The sequence below is a fragment of the Parasteatoda tepidariorum genome, chromosome 2, assembly GCF_982258835.1.
Source record: "Parasteatoda tepidariorum strain Cologne lab strain chromosome 2, Ptep-v5.0, whole genome shotgun sequence".
NCBI lineage: Eukaryota > Metazoa > Arthropoda > Arachnida > Araneae > Theridiidae > Parasteatoda > Parasteatoda tepidariorum.
In genome coordinates, this window is record NC_141756.1 from 21,410,981 (window position 1) to 21,434,802 (window position 23,822).

The window sequence follows — 23,822 nt, forward strand, 5'->3', positions numbered from 1 at the left end:
CTCCAAAATGGACCATACACTGTAATCCTTGAAATTGAGATCTGGTGAGTGGGGTGGCTATTATTTTGATGATATGCTCCGAAAATGCGCCTTGCAGCACTATCGTGCATATTTGGCCTTGTGAGTTGGAGCCTTGTTGAAAAGTCTAATTACATTGCCGAAATGCTTTTGACCCACGAAAGTGCAACAACTTTTGGAATATCCCGCTGGTACACTGTTTGATTTATTTTAGAGCATTTATTTATAAAAACCAGAGGTGCTTTGCTGCTTGTGCAAATTCCGTCCCTGACCATGACCGACTTCAGATTTTGGCGATGTTCAACAATTGCCGAGTTGCTTGAAGCGTCTACAAGCCAGATCCTATAGTTCTGTGAATTATGATCTTGTTGGACAGTAAAGAGCTTCTGGTGAGTGAAAAGGAATCTTTTCCCACGCTGACTTGCAGCGCATTGCTGAAATTTTTTATATTTTGCTAATTTATTAATTTTTAGAAAAGTTGCTTCGAGAAAAAGTTTTCATTTTTGATGACTACTTTTATTATTTTTTAACGCTTTCTGAATGTTTAATGAACAATGTATTGTTAAATGCTTTAAAATTAATGAAAAAATTACTAAAATCATTATTTAATTGTATCTTCGTAGAATTATTATTTATTTGTATCTTCAGTACTTTGTGTGTTCATATGCATTTTTTCATTGAGCACATTTTTTGTATGTTTTTCAACAAAAAATTAACAACTTTTATCATTGTTATCATTTGTGCTTTTAAAAGGATTGACTGAAACGGGTTGCTGAAATGTTACGTAAGCATCTGATAGGGGGTTTGTGATTTGCTTATTTTTTTCTGACAAAGGGTGGAGAGGGGTATGAGCCGTGCTTACATAAGACATTAAAATCTCCTTACTTTCAAAATTTTCTTATAAAGCAACATTTAAAAAAAAATCTAATAAAAAATGTATACATAGAAAGACTTCAGATCTTTTAAAATGAAATTTTGTTTTATTCAAAGCAACATCTTTTATTTGAATTTAATCGTTAAGTTAGATAACTAGAGTAAAAGTCAAACCAAAAACCAGCGTGGTTGCGATTTTCTTACGTAAGCAAAGAGGTTGTGATTTGCTTATTTTTGCAGACTAGGGGGAGTCCAAAAATAAGCTTATTAATTTTGAATTCTACATTTGTTTTCTAAGCATACCAATCAAAAATGTGAATTAATACTTTGATGTGTCTGCACAAATTGTCATTAAATTTAATTAATCTAAATAATTTAATTTTTGATTTAAAAAAGACATCAAGGAACCATACAATGTACTATCAACTAGGTGCATCAATATTTTTTTTTGAAAATAGGATTTCATTCGACTTCTAGATATCCCTTTTGTAAAATTTAAAGCTAACTATTTATGCATTTATAATTTAAAACTGACTGCTAAAACTTTTATAAAGATAATCATTTCAGTAATTTCATTATTATTTCGTTTAATATGCGTTTAGAAAGTGAAAATATAATTAGTTTTAATATTAATTAAGCTCTTTCAAAGCGAATAGAAAGTAAAGAATAATTTAAAAGGATATAATCAGACGATCCTCATTTTCAAAGAATTTTGCTTTCTTCAAGACATAATTAACAATTCTAAAATTTCAAATTAGGAATATATAAGCAAATTATACTAAGATAATTGACGCATATACTCGAATTTATTTCAGAATTTTTAGGTTCCTTGAATAAGAATGTAAAAGAAAGAAAATGATGTTCTTAGCATTAAATTTTATAAGGAGGAATTGGGGATCATATACATATGTTCTGTTTTTAGAAGATAAAATCAAATCTTTTGTGATGGAGACTAGGTTGTTTCATAAATGTTAGTTGATTTCATTGTTTATTTGATTTTAATTCGATCAACATATTAATATCATAACATTTTTAATTTAATAACTGAGGGGTCATCCGCATATTAATATTTTTTAAATTTTTTATTCGATTTAGTAAAATACTTCATTAAAAGCGGGGATGGCAGTCGTCCTGAGGAATCCTAATTTCTTCCAGGGAACTGAAAGAAAGTGGGGGGGAAAGTGAAGGAAATGGAAGAAACTAAAACTAACGTTAATTAATAATTGAATAGTTCAAATTTAAAACAAATGAAATTTAATACAGCATAAAATATAGTTTTCCCTTTTAATTTTTTTCACATTTGTAATTAAAAGTAAAGTATTCCCGCAACAGCCCGTTGCGGATGAGGGGGTCATGCAGGTGAAGGCTATACATTTTCGTGACCAACGGCTTGATGGTGGCAATGCGGTCAGTTAGCATTGCATTGCCCAATGCCATCTTTTCTTCCCTGCAATCTGAAATTCGTTGGGCTTCCAGCGGCCACCGAGGATCAAACCTCGGTGGTACACAATAACAGTTCAATGCCTTTGGCATTGAACCTTTGTTGAGTAAAATTGTTTAATTTCTAGTTTTTGGATTCGTAGATGTTCGTTCGTATTCCTAATAAATATACTTTTTCCTGATCTTTAGTTTTTTGTCCTAATATTCCTAATTTTTGTGTGAAGAACATTCCATTTTTTTTTCCGAATACAAACGCGGATTTTGAAATAATAAATTTGAAGAATCGAAAATATGTATTAATAATGCTAGCTTAAACCCTGAAACTTGATAGTTCATATTTGGTGACATTATATTATAGCCTTTCCCCCGGGATTTATTTTTTCAATTGTTTTGGGAATTCATTCATTTTATAAAAAAGAAACACGTTCCGCAATTCTTAATCATTGGTCAGTATTTTACTTTTACGAATAAGTTATGTGCAAGTCATGTATTTTCGTTATTAAAAAAGTTTTTTTTCTCTTTCTAATGTATCTATGATGTGAAATGAAACAGACTACTTATGAAAAAAAAATTTTGGTTGGAAAATTTTTTTTTCTTTTGAATTCCTTACAGCTTTATTATTCTTTTTGCACATTGAAACGAAAATGCTTTCATACTTTTAACCCATTGTTTGTTTAAAATGACATAATATGCAATTCACAAAACAGGTTCCTTCGATTCAAGTTCCTTATCTGCATTGGAGATTGTTTCGAATATCCTCCAGAATTCGAATTGGTCTGCCAAAGAAATCTCAAAGGGCTTCGGGAGCAAATATTAGATTCGAAAACACATCCCCGTTCTGTCATTTTACTCACCGTTGACTTGAGCTTAAGAAAAATGCTGAGATACGCTTAAAAATCTTTAGATTGAACGCAGTTAACTTTTTTTTAAAAAAATAAAATAAACTTTAGTTTTCCCATTCGATTCTTTTTTTTTTTCCCCCGATAGGTGTTCGGGCTCTGCACTTGTCTGCGTGAAGAAGAATATTTAAGGAATAGAAGGTTAATTGTATAAAATTTTCAATGTTAAGGTATCACTGAGGCATAAGTATGCGGCGGGGGGGGGGGGGAAACGAAGCTCCTTAATTAACTTTTGATCCATTGATAGGATATGTATGCACCTGGTAGCTAAATTTACAATCCAACGGCCTTTAACAACGCACTTTTTTTTTTTAATTTTTTTTTCAAAGATTTTTCTCTTTTTTGAAAATGGTCGCAATTATAATGCGAGTTTTTGTTTTAAAAATTATTACTTGAACTAAAAAAAAAAAAAATTTGAGTCAAGAATCTAGTTTTTTATTATTATTATTTAAGAGCCAAACAGGACAGCGGGTTGTTAAACATCTCTGGATTAGAAAATCGCTACGGGCTATCCGGCCGGATTTTTTTCCTGACCCGTAACGGGTAAATGAAATTTACTACCCAGACCCCGCCAAGTTACCCGGTATCCCGTGCCGGGTAACACTCATATATGATACAAAAATGTTCAAAATTATAACCAATTTGAAATTATTCAGAAATGCAGTTCCGGAAATGGTTATATTCTAACAGTTTCACGATAATCAAGCTGAAATAGATGTTTAAGTATTTTAGCTGGATCAATATAATAGTTAAGTAAATACAAAATTAGAAATAAGAAATTACATTGATATTTTTTTAAAATCAATAAATTTTATAAAAGTATAATAGACAACTGTGACCAAGATTCTAAGAAAACGGATTTTAAAAAGTCGTATTTTTAATTTTGATTTCACAAAAACTATTTGACCAATTTCTGTAAAATTTTGTATTTCGCCATGTAAAATCTTTAGTCTTTAAAATATGAAAAAATTATCTACATTACTATGCAAAATTTTTTTCGACTATTATTAAATAAAATATTAAATATTTACTGAAAGTTATTTTTTACATCTTAGGGTAAACACATTTTGTAATTGTGTACTAGAATTTTTCGATTCGCTTAAAAATTTCTCGAGATATAGTGAAATACGCAAAAAGTAAAATTAACATGAAGGGGTGCAACTGACCGCTCTCTTGACTAAACTTTTGGGACTATATTTCCCAAATTGCAAATTCCCCTTCCCCCTTATATTTGGGATGTCAGAAATCTGAATCCGTAGAAGAAAAAAAAAGCCATGTTTATTCAGAGAAAATACTTTTTCTGTCTTATTTAATATCTTAAAATATCGCTTGCACTAATTAATTTATCATACTTGAGTTTGAGGTCGCTTATTCGAACCATTGTGTCCTAGAATAAGAAGATCCGATCATCAGATCAAAAGTTATTCAGAGTGGCCCTTCTTTTTGCACACTGTAAGTATTAAATGTCATCTTAATTGCTACAAAGTAGAATCTTAAATATACTAAATAATTAAGCACACTATTTTTTTCATTGAATGGAGGATCGATAGAGAATGTAGGAATTATTGAATGCCTTAAACTTACTGTTTAAAAAAGAATTTTTGTATCGGACTTAGAGATAAAATTAAGTCCATTATTTCGAAATAAGCTCAATTATATTCTCAGATACCCGTTCCAAGTATCTTAGAACTCAAGGTTTTGATCCTCTTTAATTGTATAATCCTCTTAGTTGAATCCTGTAAGTGATTATTGTTAATATTTTAATGCTGCTAATGCTGAAAACCTGTTTGTGCAAGGTTTATACAAGATAATATAATTTAATTACTCTTTGCAAAGATAGGAAAGTACTGATAATAACTCAGAAATTCGAAACTTTGAATAAACAATAATTTATTTGTTTTAAAAGGATTAAACTTTACTCTCGGTAAATACATTTTTATTAATTCTGAATTTTTAATATTATGTATAATCCTAAGAGGCTTGTCAACATTTTTATACATTTTGCGAAATCAAAGGTTAAGGCAAAAACATTTGAAGGATAATAACGGAAAAACATTTTAAATTATTTCAACTATAGTTTGCCGATTCAAGTTCCATTTCTTATTTAATATATTTCCTGGAAAAAAATTTCTTTTCAAGATTTCTACTTAACACAATTGCATTGGAAAATTATTTCACAGTTGGCGGCATTTTATGAAGTTACATCATCAAAGCTATTAGAAATTACAATTTTAGTAGCTACTACATAGTTAACGGAAAAAATTTGAAATTTTTTTATCCTCTTTCCCTGAGTAACTGCCATTATGAAAATCCGTGATTTTTCCTCCGAACTTAATATTTCCTGACAATTCTTTTTTTGCATAAATAGGTAGATTAAATTCGATCTATCAGAGAAATATTCAGATTGATCTTTAAAAAAAAAAATACTTATCAGTATCTTGTATGAAAATAAAGGAAAATACATTCTTCAGCGATGTATAATAATTCCGCTTTTCTTAACTATATGGGGAAAAATGCACGGCGATAATGAACCATGGTTAATTCTGTTACGATAGACATAATAAAACTTCTAAAAGGAATTAAGAAAAATATTATTCTTTAATGCACTTTATTCGATACATAAGTCTTCTATTTCTTTTTTCTCCCCATACAATTTCCTTTTATAGCAGTGAAAGATAGATCACTTGAAATAAATGAAATATATTCATTATGTAATTATTTTCCCAGTTCCCAGACACCGAGATACTTTTCTGAAGTATATATAAATAGTACATTCTTTCTGGTGAGTGATATTTTTCCCGTTTCGGGAGAACATCCCCAGTGGATTACAAATGCTTTTAGCGCCCGCTATATTTTTAACTGTTCAAATATAGAAGAAAGAACATCAAAAAAAAATATTCTGTCGCAGACGATTTATCTTCAGATGGATCGATATATGGCAACGGTTTTCTAACAAAAACAAGAAGAAAAAACTGGATCCCAAGGAGATTCTGGAAAAGATCTGGAAAGCTTAGAGTATTATCTACGGCGTCTGCATGTCAAAATAAAAATTTTTCCGAGTGAACTAACTGCAGTTACAGTTAAAGACTACCGATAAGTCTTCTACTTTAGTTGTCGATTTCAAGTTTATTGGTTTTAAATTATAGAAAGAAAACGATCGGGTTTTGATCTTTTAGTTAACTGTTTTTAAAATTAAATAAGGAAAAAAAAAAACTGACGGTATTGATTAGGAATGGTCTGGGCCCGAATTATTAGCCAGTTAATTAGCCAAATATCAAAAGTATTTGCCAAATTTCAAAATTATTGACCAAAGGCAAATATTAACAATTTTTTATGATTATTTTTTTTCCATAGGAGACTTCCAATAAAAATACAAATTTACTGTAAATAAAATTATTTTATAAAATGCAAATTTAAATCAAGAATCATTTTCCAGTTGAGGAGGAGTAAATGAGTAATGGATGAGAGAGAGGATTAAACATGTATAGGTTGTTCTGTCGTCTTTAAGGAAAAGAAATAGGAATAGGTTGGGTTAATTTTTAATAACTTCTTAGATTAGAGCAAATTACAAAAATTTTAATAACTTCTTAGATTAGAGCTTATGTACCCAAAGCAATATTATGTTATTGTCAAGATAAAACATGTTTTCTGCAAAAATAGTTGGATAATAATATGCTTTGCATCTTGATACCACCTAATCTGTTTTATTGACACACAAACTATTGGAAAAAATTCCATCACGCAATATCATGTGATCCGGCAACGAACGTGATTGTCAGTATTTTCTGATAATTTGTCTCATGCTTACATAATCTCTCTTGTTGCTTACATTATCTGGACTTAATATAATTCTAATTGGTTATGTACGCCTTTAACGGAAATTACTATAACCGAATAAAATAAAAAAATACAGGATTCATTCAGAAAATTCTTTTTGGCCTTTTTTTCTTTTCTTTCGAATTAGAATTTTTTTTTTTTTTTTTTTTTTTTCCTGCTGAAAGAGGACTTTCTTAAATATTTGACTTACCAGACAAAAATGTATTTATTTATTTAAACCTATTTTTTTGTGTTTCATTTAATACTTTATATTTATTTAGAAGTTACACGTTGGTATAAAAAATTTTTTATTTCAATCATAGTGTGATGTATGGTAAAAAATAAAATACGAAGAGAACCAAGACGAGAGGAAAGAAGCAAAAAGGGAAAAAAGTAACGAGAAAAAAAATTCTAAGCAACGAAGATTGAAGGTAAAGAAAAGAAATGAGAGAAAAAGAAAAAATGGAATGTAGGAAAACGAAACGAATTTAAAGAGGGAAAGAAATGAACGGGGGGGGGGGAGATTGTTCCTAATTTACATTATTTAAAATTGTGTTAAAGAAAAAAAAATCTTACAGATAAATACATTTTTCAATTGAATCACAATTCTTTCCGGTTTATCATTGAGAGTAACTTTTAAACACATTAATAATTTTATTTATTAATTACTTAAAGCTGAAATCTTTTCTTCTTTCTATCTTTTTCCCAGACTTAGTTTAATGGAATAAAAAAAGTTTTTGTTTTCTATTTAACTTATATCTGTATGACATGGTTATTTTTTTTTTTTTTTTAAAGTTAGGAAAAAATCTTTTCTTCCTTTTTTTAAAAAAATAATATATTCAGAAATAAATACTGATCAATATCAAATTTCGCAGTCGTATTATTTTTGTTATTTTTCATTTAATTAAAGACGAGAAAAATAAAATAATTATCGCTTCAGCGCATTTTCTTTCCGTGGATCAACAAAGGCTGCCATGTGAATCCTACCATTTATTGATGGAAATCGAATTAGTTTTTTTTGTGATGTTTTGCTGTTTATAATTAGCTGTTTTCAATCAAATCATTTGATGTTTTCTATAAATAATTTGCTGTTTTCAATCAGAATCTTACCATTTCTCTTTTTATTATTAAAATTCAAGTCAAGCGTGTAAAAGAATCTACGTTCATTAACACTTCCGCTTGTAATTTTTTTTTTTTTTAAATTTTTATTAGCAACTTAATGTATTTTATGCAGAGTTTAAATAATTTTAATCTGGGAAAATTCTGCGTTTTTTTTCTTTCTTTATTCAATTTAATGAAGTGCATTCGTGCTTGGCAAGTTTTAACATGTATGGAAATAATAAGATAATAATAATAATTCTAAATATCTTCTTAAAGCAATCAATATGTTTGACCGAAAAATTCAAATAGAAATTGTGCTGTAAAAGTCGATTGCAGTGTCAATTCTTAATGGCAGATAGAATAATCGTTAATTCGACATTTTTTATAAGCAAATACATATATTTAATGTTAAAATAGCAATAAAAGAAACTAGAGTGTTATATTATACATTTATATCACTGAATATTGATGCTGTTATGTAATCAACAATAGGATCAAGGAAGTATTTATACCAGAAATTTTCTTTCATTTTGTCGTTTTTCGTATAATATTGTTCGCTCAAACAGCAGAAAAAATGTGTTTACCTGAAAATAATTTTTTTGTTGTTGTAACGGAAATATAGTCTCGTTATAAATAAATAATTTTCATATCTTCACTTCAAAAACTCTTTTTACTTAGTCTTTTGAAAAAGATATTTCCAAAAACAGACGTGAATTATATATATCCGGTATCGGAATCTTTAGAAAATATCGATATATATTCATCGATATTTTGCGATGTTTTTCCAGTTTAATTACTTAAACATTAATATTAAGTTGGTTTCTATTTTCTTATTAAAATGAAATCAATCAAAATTTAGGGTATTATCTTATTCGCAATTACTTAGGGTAATATCTAAACTTGGGGTATTTATCGTTAGTGATAATATTCCCAATATTTATCGGTGTTGGTAATAGTTTTGATTTTATCGTTATCAGTCATGGTGCGTAGCGTTTTTAAAAAGTGCTTAAAGGTGCTTATTTTCGTTTTTTAAAAACCCTTTAAGGTGCTTATTTATTCAGTGTTTTTAAAAAGTGCTTCATTTTCCCTTTTCGAAATTGAGATTTTCGCCATGTATTATGCAAAAGCGTCGTTTTCACTTTGTTCTATTCAATGTTTTCACAATTCATTCAAACACAATGCGGCGTACCGTCGCGAACCACATGAAAGAGCCGATAATTTTACATGTTTGAAAAAATATGTATAATTATATACTGATTATAAAATTATATACTGCTTAAACTAAGCTGGGTTTGTTGAGATTCTTGCACTCTCATGCACAACTCTGCTGAATTTTGCGAGACATTCTCACTTTCCGGCTTCATTTTTCACCCTCTGAAATCGAACCGAAAATTCTCTCAATTTTTTTTATGGTGGCTAATATAATTAAATTAAGAAAAATAGTTCTTTCTCAGAAACTAGTTATTTTATCATGATCATGTAAAGTCTTTGATAATTATTTTGCATTTATATAGTATATAGTACTTAAAAGTATTTTTAGTGCTTAAAAGGTGCTTATTTTTTTGAAAGATTTTGCTACTCACCCTGCCAGAAATATTTCTGACGTTATCTTATTTAATATTTATCGTTGTTGATGATTCTCTTGTATTCGACATTTATCACGATATATCATTTAAATAATTTTCCTAATATTATCGTGATGTTTAATAAATATCGATATTTCTCGATAAATCTATGTACTGCTCATCTCTAGTGTGTACCTATTACTTTGAAGGCCTCTGTTATTGAATAAGATGAATCAAAAAAGTAATTATCGTTTTTGTTCTATTTACCTTTTTTTGTGATATTTCCTTTGAGTTCTTCGATAACGGCAGATAAGAGAGCGTGTTTTGCATTCGAAAATCAACTTTTATCACCGCCTATGACATTCAACTCCCACTTTCGTCTAGTTTTTATTTTTTATATGTTGATTTGAAGCACGTGCTACGAAAAGGAAACTTTTTCTGTTTGTTTACTTATTGAACTTGGCCTACTTTTTTGTGAGGTTGGCGTTCGAATATCTCACCTGCGCTGAACTTGCAAAAGAGGTAGTTGTTGCCGAAACACACCCACTTTTAAGAGCTTACAATATAACTCATGCTTTCCAGGAAGTATATTAGTCATTGAAAACTTATTGAAGAAGAAAAAAAAAGGAGAGAATGATTTTAAACGACACAACTTAGATGGATATTTCTAAGTTTATCTTAATGGTTAAGGTATATTTTTCGTTTACTTTTATGTAACGTAACAGTGATACTTTTTTAAAAATTGGCGAACTACCTTTTTGTTGTGGTTTCCGCGTTCAAGCAACAATAAACATGTTTTTGAAGAAATCACTTAAGCATAAATTAAATTTATTTAATCTGTTTATCAGTTTTCTATCTTAATGCCATTTATTTATTTGTTTGATTAAAAATAGAAATAATTGTCCCAATAGAATTTTTTTTTAAACGACTGGAGAATAAACAGTAGAACTGGAACTCAAAATAATAATATTGTTGAGTAAATAAATTTTTCTTTCTTATGTAAAGTTTTATAAAAATAGAAATCAGAGCAAAGAAAACGTTTTTTTTTCTTTCTTTAGTATTAAAAATATAATTGAAAAATGCAAAAATTATAGAGTAGCTAGTGTAATGTAATAACATGAACAAAATATTATTAAAAATTTTACTAATGTACTTAAATTACTTTTTGCGACAAAAATCATAATTAATATGCAATACGTATAAAATATAAATGTAAAAAAGCATTTACAAACACAATTTTTTTAAACTTTTAATGGAATTTCTTCATTTTGTTAAAATTTTTATTTCATTTTAAAATGGTCCAATTCTAGATTTTATTATTTTAGATTTGTTTTCACTTAAATTTAGTAAACACTAATCTTTCAATTATTATAAGGTAATGAGCTTAATTAGTTTCAGGGTATTATAGATGACAATTAATAATTTTTGACGAGCATAATAACATGGATTATGTAATTGTAATGTTCAATTTATTTTCCTCTACCGTATTAAGTTTTTTGACCACTAAACGAGTATCTAGATGTTTCCATTGGACCACTAAATTTTCGTTTCTGGTGTGAACCCTAATAATGTAGTACTCTTTTTATTTACTTTCTTTCCTTTTCCTAAATACACGCCTCATCTCCAACGTTTTTTTCTCACTTGTCACCATCTTTACTATCTTTCGCATATATATATATATAATTTTTTTTTTTTTACTGTCTTTAAAAAAAAACGACCCCTTAAAAGTAGAAGACCAATTGTGTTAGATTAAGACTTAAAGATCCAATCAAAACTGAAATACTTTAAACCAATCCTGGATTAAAAAGGGGAGCTTAAACCATCCTCTCGCGCATTATACCTCGCTGGTCAAAGTTTTTCCTCAATCCCTTAATCGGGACTTTTCTCACTGTTTGACAGGGAACGTAAAGTATCGTCCTAACAGATGTTCGATACATCTTAACTCTCTACTTTTAAGTAAAGAAAAAGATATTTGAACAAACTGTAGATTTAAAATAAATATAAATTAACTTCCATTAATATTAAAGGAAGTTAATTTATCACTGTATAAAAAAAATTTTTTTACTTTTTTAATGATTTGCCAGTGACACTTCCTGTACCTTCCCTTTTCGTCTCGATTTTTATTCGTAAATTATTTTTTAAAATTTTTATTCGTAGATTATTTTTTTTAATAATTTTATATGTAGATTATTTTTTTTAATATTTTTATTCGTAAATTATTTTTTTATATTTTTATTCTTAGATTATTTTTTTATATTTTTATTCGTAGATTATTAATTTTTTAAATATTTTTATTCGTAGATTATTTTTTATATTTTTATTCGTAGATTATTTTTTTTATTCTTAGATTATTTTTTTTATATTTTTATTCGTAGATTAATAATTTTTTAAATATTTTTATACGTAGATTGTTTTTTGAAATTTTTATTCATAGATTATTTTTTTCTAAATATTTTTATTCGTAGATTATTTTTTATATTTTTATTCGTAGATTATTTTTTATATTTTTATTCGTAGATTATTTTTTATATTTTTATTCGTAGATTATTTTTTTTTAAATATTTTTATTCGTGCTTTCATTGGGTTTCAACATTATTTTGTTACATTTGATAGCAGACGCTTCCTTTAGACTGTTTAGAACGAAATCCGAAAATCACCATCTTGACCGTAAGTTAATTTAACATTTAAACAAAGTTCCCATGCAAGACGATATTAATTTTATAATTTTTCAAATGGTTCCAGGGTAAACCAATCATTGAAATCAGTGAACCGTTAATAATGCGTTAGTTGTCACTAATAATACTTAAAAACTTAATTTAAATCTACTTTATTTGCCATTTTAACAATGGTTGTATACTTAGTTACTGCCGAATTCATTGACAAATTACACCCGACTGTTAGTTAACTGCAAATGAGCTAGTTTGAGATTCTATTAGCCATGACAATCGTATCGCCGCTAATATTTTATCAATTGAGTTCGAAAGCCGTTGTATATGAAAAACATATAAAAGGCTGTGGCGTAACTACCACTACAATTATTAAACATCAATTCACTAGTACATAAGACACGCTAACTCAATTTGGGGTATCTTTTGATAGATGAAGGTTGACATTGTCAAATGCTCTTACCCCTCAAGGCCATTAAATCTAAGATACCTTAATGTTTAACTTATTGTTTCTAAATGGGGACTGCATCAAGAAGACTATTAACATATTTCCTGCGGTCTGTGTTAGTTTTTAATTGGGAATTTTTTACGAATCATGTGAATTAGTTTTAAATATATTATGAACTTGTTATATGGTGTTGCTACATTAATAGGTAAAATAGCTAGAGTATCATTAATAGAAAAACAACCGTTAACTTCATTGAGCCTAAGGTTGATTGTATTGGGGTGTAAAGTGACTTGGGGCTAATGTGCAAATTGGTGCAGTACTTATACATAAGTAGTTAAAATTTCCCTATTTTTTTTACAGAAATTCGTAAAGAAAAAACTTTTTGAAATCTTTAATTTTTTTTTGCAAAATTTATTTAAAATGTAAAATGCATTCAAGTATCTACACTACCCGAAAATAATCAAAGAGACGTTTTCAGTTTTTGATTTTTTTTTTTTAAAAATTTCTAAAGAAATACTAGAAGATTATTTTGTTTCTTTGGACGTGTTTCAACAAAATTTTGCATTTTTACTAAACTTGTAATATTTTTACCAACCAAACCCCCCCCTCCTCCTGTTTTGTTGATGGTTTCAGAAAAAGACTTTAGATAAAATTATAAAGTACTGCGAAGGGTAGAAGCTTAAAAAGGGCTTCAGAAGTATAAAAGACAAATAAAAAAATGCTCTTATTTCCGAAATTTGCAATACAATTTTTAATGATTCTTTAGAAAGATTGTAAAACATTACGGTTGAAAACATAAATTTCAAAAATTCATAAACTTCAAAGATCCCTTACAGGGCCTTAAGAAACTTGGGGGATGGAAGCTATAGCCCCAAAAGCCCCCTTCTAATCAGGCCCTTATTGGCCCAATGAACTTATTATTTTCTTAATCTTTCCTAACACTTCATAATTGTAACGTTTATGTTTAGGTATGTATAGTATTAGTAAAGCAATAATTACAGTAAAAAATTACAGTGGCAAAACCTCATCCTTCTTTTGAACATAAAGTTTTTTCTCGCATAGGATACAAGTTGTTTTTTACTTAGTATATGATAAGTAACATATGATTTCCTGGTTTTGAAAAGAAAAAAAAATTTTTTTGGTAAGAAATAAAGCTGTTGGCTGGTGTCCAGATCAACCGGGAAGTAAGATACATAACATTCAATGTGAAAGTAATAAACTACATCGTCTCTCATAAATTCTTCTCTTGATAAATTTCGAGGCCCTGGATAAGAAGCCCCGAGGTCTCTACTCCCTTCGCTTATTAAAGAGTCCTAATACCCTTTTCATTTCTTTTCTTGTCTTTTTTTTTTTTTTATTTTATTATTATTATTATTATTGGAACAATTTTGCCTAATCCATTCGTTTGATAACATGGCTTATAATTTTTTTTGGTGGGGAAGGGCAAGGGATGGGTATTTGAAAAAAAAATTACTTTATTCGAAATTTTTAAAAAATAATAAGTAAAAAAAAAATTTGAATGCTACTTTTTGAGTATTTCTAAATGTTCCTTAAAACTTTCATGAAATGTTTTTCATACCATGTCAAAGAATATATTGTAATGATTAAGAGAAAAAAAAATTTTATCAGTCAATGTGAAACACTGGCAAAAATAATAATTTTTTTATTTAAGGTAGTTTTTTGGACTTTTTTTTAAAGATTTTGTTAAAATTGTCAATTGGCAATCAACATTATTGACCTAGAAAATACTAAGAGCCGTGATGTGGTGGTTTAGGGGATAGAGCGTTCGCCTTCCAATGAGGTGAAACGGGTTCGAATCCCAGCAATGGCTGGCCGATACGAATTCTGCACCCGGCTCGCACCGACACAGTGTTGACGTAAAGTATCCTCAGGGATACTTTACGACATCAGTTTTCCATCAGGCTAACCGTGGGAAGTTTTCGTGGTTTTTCTGTCCATGTAACTCAAGTGCGGATTAATTCCATCAAAACGTCCTCCACGAAGGCAAATTTCTCCTAATACTTGATCCAGGAATTTCCTTGTCTTCTGGATTGGGTTCGAAATTACAAGGCTACGGAGCTAAGCATTAGTGGTCGTGAACCCAAAATTGGGTCGGCTGTTCAACGACGGTTATAAAATGAAATAAAATAGAAAATAATAAAGGTAGTATTAGTAGTTAAAATTTGAAACGAAACATCTGTTACAGAAGTGGAAAAATCTTATCTTTATTCCAGGGTTGGCAAGGTTTAGGACAGAATGGATTAATCCACGGTTTAAACCCTGGTTTAAACCGTCCTGTCCAAAACCCCTTTGTCCAAAACTGTCTTAAACTGTCCGAAACCCTTTTACTCAAATTATGTCACAATTTTATCTGAACAATATTTAAGAGGTAAAATAAACATAGAACTAATAACATATTGATAATTAAATATACTAGAGAATAATTGTTTTTAAAAGTATAATGTTTTATTAATATTGTTTGACTCTTCAATTTAAACAAAGGAAGATTAATCAGTAATCTAGTTCAATTGGTCCTCTCATTCAATAGTACATAACTGAAGTTTGGCCTTGCCATACAGGTTAAAAATAAAATATTAGGGACTAAGTGTTTGGTTCGTCATAAACAGGCTTATTTATCTATAGTACTATTCAAGAATACTTTTATTTCATTCATGTTCAATTCTTTTAGCATAGGGGTGATACATCACCAGTGTCAGTAACTGAAACTGATGTTATACCCTTCAAAACTGTTAATACATTTTTCAGTTATTTTTTATTTTCAATTTAAACTAATATATTTATATTTAAAAACAATTTTTTTTAAAATAGATGTCTTTTTTATCATCCTGTAATGAAGAAATTATAAAAAAATTTTAAAAAAATATTGTGAAAAATAAAAGGTTAATTTTTGAACAAATTTAGTATTTTTTTTAAGAAAAATTATTTTTTAATATTGCCATATTTATCCTGATGCAAAATATTATTTATCAGTATTAAAAGCATATTTATATTTAAAGGATTAGGTATTCACTTTTGTTGTTCACTGAATTGTGGAGCTTCAAAAATTATAAACTTTTCCCTACTATATTATATTATTTTCTTGTAATAAATTACAGTAAATTGTATAAATATCAAATATTTATTGATACATGTAATTATTATATGTACAATAGTTACACCTAATAGAATTTTTACCTTTTACCAAAGTTCAACGTTTTGGACACTTTAAGACAGTTTAGGACAGTATTTCCCAGTTTAGGACAGTTTTACCCATGTTTAGGACAGTAAAACCCAGTTTAGGACAGTAAAACCCAGTTTAAGACAGTAAAACCCACGTGTCTTGTCCAAAACCCCAACCCTGCTTTATTCACATCTTGAGTACACAAATGTATACTATTCTTTCCATACAGGTACTACACAATTAAATAAAATAAAAAATCTTTTAGGGAATAAAATATTTTTAAGCCTAAATTTTTGGAATCCATGCAAAATAAATAAGATTGCCATGCTGAATAAATAAGATTCGGGAAAAAATGATGTATAATCGTTATTTTTGTTTTTTCGCTAATTAAATTTTAACATTGCATAGATTAAGGTTGGACTAAGACTGCAATGAAGCAGCATATAAATGAGAAAAGCGCCGTGGACTTACGCTTTCGGGAGGGCGGAAATTTCTAATGAAATGCCGAATGAAGCTTCGAATTTAACCAAATCATTGATAAATATGTAATTCATTAGCTTTTGTATATTTTGTTTTGTAATATTTTTAATTCAGAGCGCGTAAGATAATTAAATAACAATATATATAAGACCAATAAATTTTTAAAAAATAAGACCAATAAATTTTGAGTTACGACTATATTCACAGTTTTTTAATTACGATCTGATATTTTTTTCTTCTTATTTTAATATTTATATAAAACAATCGGTCACATAGTGGAGTCTTCATCTCCATGAACCCCCTGGCACACAGAGGGCTGTTACGAAACTGCGTTACTTTTACTCTAATCAAAAAATAAAATAAATAATTAACCATTTGACAAATAAATATCAAAAAAGAAATTAATTTATTCGCAGCTAAGATGAAAAAATAATTTTTCAGTATTCCATAAAATGAATAATTTATAATTTAGTATTCGGCATTTCTCTTAGAAGACCAGATAGGAATAAAGTAAGTATCCTGAGAAACTTATTTTATGGCTTAAAATGACAATATGGTTTTAGCAGTTAATTAAAAAAAAGAATTTATTATGAATAAAAAATTTGCTCAACTTATTTAAAATAAATTAAACTGGCGAATTTAAAAAGTTAACCTAATAAAGTAGAGGCGGATATAGTAAACGTAACTTTATGCCGAATTCTTCCAATTAATATACATAATAATTCAATAAATTAAATTAAACTAAGATATAAACAGATGAAATAAAAATGATTACTTTAAAATTACTATTGATAATTCGCAGTTAGAATTAATTTTTACTTTTTTTTCGTAGCTTTGAAGGGTTTTTGTAAGAGCCTCTCACCAATTTAATGGACACGTAATTTATATCGGCACATATTTGTTAATATTTTCTTTATAAATCGCAGGAGAGCTCTGCTTTCTGCTCGCTATCGCCCGCTACTCCCTAAAGTTCTGGCGCAATTCTTTGAATTTCCTCATTTTTTTCTTATAATTTTTTTTAATATCCCAATTTGTATGTCGTAAAATTTTTTCATATTGATTACATCAGTGCTGATTGTGCTCCGGAAAAAATCCTGATTTCTGGATTTTTCGCTAACAGTGATCCGGAAGTTTCCGGAGATCGAAAGTCCAGACGTTTCAAAAAATCATTGATCACTTAAGTTTCCGGAAATCAAGGTTAAAGGTGGAACTTAAAAACACAGTTTATTTAATTTGTTTGTAAGGGAGAGCCACAGAGATACTTTATAAGCTTATATACATGATTAATATTCATTTTTTATCACTAAATAGTTGTTATAATCATAACTCAAAAAAAAAAAGAAAAGAAAAAAGACATATTTGTAAATTTTTATTACTTCTCCAGGTCATCATAGGTATGTGTAAATGGTATAGGTATGTGTAAAATTTTAAATATATTTTTAGTAAACTAAGAAATATTGAGAAAAGGGAAAAAAAACCTTGTTTAAATTTTTTTCTAATTTTTCAATTTAAACTTTTTTTTTGTTGTTTTTTTTTTTTTTTTCAAATTCAGGAAATTTTCCGGAATTTTGACTTGGGTTCACAATCACCCCTGTTACATAAAAGGCTACTCCAAAATATTAGAAACTTAAACAAAGTGAGACGCTTTGTTCATAATTTCATTATTTGTTTTCTAAATAAAATAAGAGAAAATGATTCTTCGTAAATGCCATACGGCCAGACGAAATTCGCCGAAAATATTTATTTGGGAGGCCGAAGCGATATCCCGTGACCTCCCGGCGCCCCTTAGCATATCATTGTTGTTTGACTAAATTATATATCATTTTCCCCGCAAAATGTCACAATTTTTTATGCGCCCCACCTACCCACTTATAACCCTACTTAAAAAATATTTTTTCTGATTTTTCTCCCTTCTTTGAAAAGTAAAATCAAACTCAGATTCTTTGTCCATTAATTTTTTTAATTTTGGCATCATAATTTGTAATACAATAAACACTTTTAAAAAATCAGCATTAGTTAGACTGCATTTCTACAATTATAATAATAAAATTCATCTGATTCGTGCTCTAAATTTCTGAGAAACAATTTTTTGCAATACCGAGTACAAATCAACTATTCTCTACGCCGATTCCATTCATCAATGATTGCGAAATAAACTGATTATTTTTCGATAATATTCTATATGCGAAAATAATCAGCATCTTATATTTACAATGTTACAATAAGTATTGATAATTTTTGAGGCGATATGACGGAGTCATTAAAGCCGCAGTATCTATCGCGCCGCCCTTGCCTCGAAAAATCACCTTTTTCAACGTCGCCAAATCCGGTCATCCTTCGCCAAAAGTCACTCAACTTCTGCAGCGAAAGCGGATACAAGTCGCGAAGCCTATTCAGAGCGATGCAAGCGTAGTTCCCGCTGGTTGCTAACTACCGCAGTGGTATTATCAGTGGCGTGTGTGTGTGTATTTGTGTTCTTTTTCAGGGCCGACGTTTTTCTCTTTTTGTTTGTGTTCTTTCATATCACCGCAACTACGTTTACAACGTTCCATTTTTCCCTCTCTTAGGAGTATAATTCAAGTTTCGCGGTCCTTCGTCGGGACATTTTTGTGAATGAGCACTGTATCTTTTTTTTTAATTGCATAAATGCATCCCGGATTTTCGTTGAAAACATGTCTCTGCAGAGTTTGATTCTTTATGTTAGCTGGTAAGTAAGTTATCGTCCTCTTCTATTTCTTTTGAAACCAGTTTATTGTATGCATGGATTTGAATAATTAGTAACCTTCATATGGGGTATTATGTTACTGTTTTTTTTATCTCCATCATTTTGCTCTTTGTGCTTTCAACGCTTAATTGGCCCACTCAAAATGTTATTAACAATTGAAAGCAGGACGTCGGAGACGAAGACATTTAGCTGCATTTGAGTCTTTGAAAAAAACTGCTCTACTCCGGTTAGCTTAAAGTTTGGTCCTGTGGATTAAAAGAGTCTTCTGAAAATTATTTAGACCAGAATTTATTAATTATATAAATGAAATTAATCGAGCGAAAATTATGAGAATCATTTAAATTATATCGCTAACTTAGAGAGCGTTTGAACGTTATTGAGCTTATGTTTAAATGAATTAGTGAAGAAACAGACAGAAAATCATTAAAACTATTAAAAAGTAGAGATTATTATATGAATTTTTTATAAGTTAACTTTTAATTTATAAATTTGGAAACTAAATTTATTTTGCTAAGTTACTAACTTAACATGAAATGCGAATGAATTTATTGTACTCTTCTTAATTGTATCCTAGTTCCACTAAACAGTTAACAATTTTTTTTTGTCACAAGACATTTATATACATATACTAGTGTGCATGTGAGATATTGACTTGTAGTTTATTTCTTGTAATGGTTTTTTAATGTTTTGTACGAATATATACTTCTAAAATTTATTTTTACAACTGTTATAATACAAAATGTGATTTTAAATGGAGTTTTAAGTTGTCTCAATCGCTCAAATATTACAACTAACCAGGAGCGTCACATGGGCCCGATTTTTGATTGGGATGAAATAAAATTACACATTCACTATAGTTTTATAAGTTTCACGCATAACAAAAAAAATACTTACCTTCAAAAGGCTTATTTCTTTAATTATTAATTTTATTTTATTTTATTTTATAACCGTCGTTGAACAGCCGACCCAATTTCATAGGTTTACGACTACTAACGTTCAACTCCGTAGCCTTGTAATTTTGAACCAATCCAGAAGACAAGGAAACTCCTGGATCAGTACACCCAGAGCTATTGATTTGTTGTGGGAACATGGAGGACTTTGAGACTCGACAGATTTAACGTGCATCAGTCACCATTTACTACACGGGGAGTCTTCGGCCGGCGAGGATCGAACCCACGACCTCTTGGATATGGGCCCAGCGCCCTACCGACCAGGCTATCCCGGCCCTTTTAATTATTAATTAGAACTAGTGGGCTGCGCCCCCTGCTCGCTAACGCTCGCCAACCCCCGAAAATTTCTACGTAATCTTATATGGTTTGCTTCGCTCGCTACTAACTTGCAAATACACAAAATTCTAAGAATTCAAAACAATCATTCAAATCCATATAACAACTTTTTTTTAATTACATCTTTTTTAGTAAATACTAAGTCATTAAAATAAATTTGAATTCAAATAAATGACATGTAATTCGTTAAGCCTATTAGAAATGTGCTATAGTATAAAATCTTAAGATAAAATTTCTAAAACTGATATCTCTTTAAAAAGGTTAAAATTTTGGCTATAATTAAGTCTATTAAAAATTGAAATAAGTGAATTGCAATGGAAAAACCTGCATAAACAAGCCATTCAATTTCGGAAGAAATGACATTTGGTGAGAATGATCTCTCTTGTCAAAATATACAAAATAAACTGACCTCAAATAAAACTCAAAGGACTTCGAATTAAATAAATAAGGAAACTACTATCACGTTTAATATAAAAGGAAGATTTATTAACTAAACAATAAAATTACAGCATCTCAGTTCCAAAAGACAAATCTCACACTCACTCAAAAAAAAAAAATTAACATTCTAAATAGTCACCATAGCAACCACAAAACTCTTCTCGTTACCTTCTACAAACTGATATATATTAAATAATTTATTTATTATTTAACAAAAAATACAATGCGCATAAGCACATAATATTTTACACTCTGGTTATTTCAGTTTCCGTTTTTAAAAGCGCTATATGTTGAACCATCTCAGCTAGATTTGGCATGTGACATTTTTAGCGGATAAGGATTAGTCGATTTTCTAGCGTTGCCATTCGGAGAGTTGTAATGAGGCTTTTTTTTGTCGCCGTGTAAGAGAAATATATATATAGATTACTAATTTTATTTGTTTTTATATCTTTATATACTTGTTTGAAACTTAAAGCAATTTAATTGATGATAATTTTTAGTCTGAAATATTGAGGGGGACTTATAGAGATTTCAAATTATTAAGAGAAATGTATACCCATGCCAATGGTGCCGATGCAACTAATTACACAGCTCTAATTAGAATAACGTGGCATTTAAGTGAACTCATGTTGTTGTTTTTTTTTCAAACCCAACTGCATATTTAAGTAAAACTTCGTTTGAAATAGTTAATCGGCTGCTGTAATGTAGGGAAATATGATCGGTTAATCAGTTTTATCACTGCAAAATTCACTCAATCAATTTTATCGCTCAAAAAACTTTGACTCTTTCTTTATTGCTTTCTGCTCCATTTAACTTCTTCACCACTGAAGTATAAAGGAATATAACAAAAAAATATTTTACAGTTCCGAATTTCTATTTGACTCCCGTAAGTCATTACACTATTGACGAAATGGTTAATAATTTTAGGTACACGTACGTGGACCTCAAATCTTAGCGAACTAAAAAATAATAAATATTTCAAATGTTAAATTGCATCTTAAGTAGTAACAAACATGCATAATGTTATATTATGATTTATTTAAATACAATGACGAATAGATTTAATAATTATTTAGAAAAAAAAATTCAAAGTACACTTTTAGTGTTGTTATTTTATAGGCAAATGTAAAAACAGTTTCACGCAGACGGTGACGGCTAAATAAATACGGAGCTCGTACACACAGGGCTTCGAGTGGACGTCCTATAAATGAACTATTAAATTAACCTACAATATGTAAGAAAAGAAAGAATTTTTTTTTTTTTTTTTTGTGATATTGCATCAAAAATTGTTTTTAAAAAAAACTGAAAAAATAATAGCCAAAAGTTTTTTTAATTATTTTTTTTTATCTCTTTTATAAATTTAGTTACTTCTAGGCTACATTTTTCTAGGTGTAAATCACATTTTCTGTCATTATTTATGGCTCGGGTCTTTGGCAAATGCTTTAACTCTTCACGATCATATGTCTACTCTTGACTATATACTCATCTTATTGAACAAAGCTGGTAGGCTTAGGAGATGCATAAAATTTAAACTAATATTTTATAGATTGTGTTTAAGTGTTATAACATTTATCCTTCTAAAAAAAAGTATTTTTTCCCCTTCTTTACCTTCCATATTATACATTTTACAAGAATGAATTCCAATCAGTATGACAGCTAAATACATAAAATTAAAGTGACCAAAAATACTTAAATCCGTCTACGTTAAATATCGTCCTGTAGTTTAAAAATACTATTAAAACCAATTATTTATTTATTTATATCTGTTAGAATTTTTGTTTAAATAATATCTCTAAGTTTATTGATGCATGCATTGTAATGGAGCTGGTTATCTTTTTCCTTTTGATACTAGACCAGATAGTTTCCTCTAGTGGAGGAGATAGCGCGCGTAGTCAGATAGGAATAATTTGAATCCTTGACATGTGGATTGTGTTACTTATTGTTTTTCGTCGCTTTCGTTATTTGTTTTTAAATAAAAGTTTAACCAAAGCATTAATTGTGTCTGCCATTTTGAATATGAGATAATTGTTAATTCAGTGTAGATCTCTGGAGACATAAGTAGGGTCCTTGAATATTTGACTATAATGTTGCTTATAAAAATAGCGGCCTATTCCCTGTGCTTCCATTAAGTTCTTTAAAGTAATCCAACTTTGCTATCTTTTTTTTTCTTCTCGGAACTTTAGACTCTTTTCTGTAATACAGGGTTTGCAATTGTCTTTGTGTGCCCTATTTTGCCAGATTAAAAATATTTTGATCTTATTTGTCCTTATTTTGAGCTTTTTTTTCCCTGATTTTTCTGATTCAGAAAATCCCATTTTCTACAAATACAAATGTTTGAGGCCAGGATAGGTTGGTAGGGTACTAGGTCCATGTCCAAAAGTTCGTGGATTCGATCCCCGCCGGCCGGAGACTCCCCATGTAGTAAATGGTGACTGATGCACGTTAAATCTGTCTAGTCGCAAAGTGCTCCCCATAGCAAATCAATACCTCTGGGGGTACTGATCCAGGAGTTTCCTTGTCTTCTAGATTGGGTTCAAAATTGGGCTACGGAGTTGAACGTAGTAGTCGTAAACCCATAAAATTGGGTCGGCTATTCAACGACGGTTATAAAATAACGGTTATTATTTTGACGTTTACTGTATTAATCTGACTTCGGGATTAAATTCAAATAAATATATGTAACTTTGAAATTAAATTAAGTTCACGTTTTAATTTATTTTATGTAATTTTGATTCGAATTTTCTTTAAGAAATTTTTCCACTTTCTTTTCATCCCAATTCTATTGTTTCATAGTCAAAATTTTTCCATTTGCATTTTTTTTTTTGTTGCTTATTTTATTTTGCTTTTTTACAAAATTTTGAAGAAAAAAAAAGTGTCCTGCTTAAG

At 29.2% G+C, this 23,822-nt stretch overlaps 1 protein-coding gene across 3 annotated transcripts in view; it reads left to right on the plus strand.

Annotated features, from left to right (window-relative positions):
* Positions 1 to 23,822, plus strand: part of LOC107442412 (hexosaminidase D) — a 206,672-nt gene that overhangs the window by 115,325 nt on the left and 67,525 nt on the right. Inside the window, exon 1 of one of the 3 annotated variants that reach the window (XM_087156962.1) lies at positions 10,238 to 10,402. The exons of 1 other annotated variant lie outside the window; for it this stretch is intronic. The gene's annotated coding sequence lies outside the window, so the exon portion shown is untranslated. Of the gene's footprint in view, positions 1 to 10,237; positions 10,403 to 18,758; positions 19,195 to 23,822 lie in introns of those variants that run through there. One more of the 3 variants, XM_043043134.3, reaches the window with a different exon arrangement.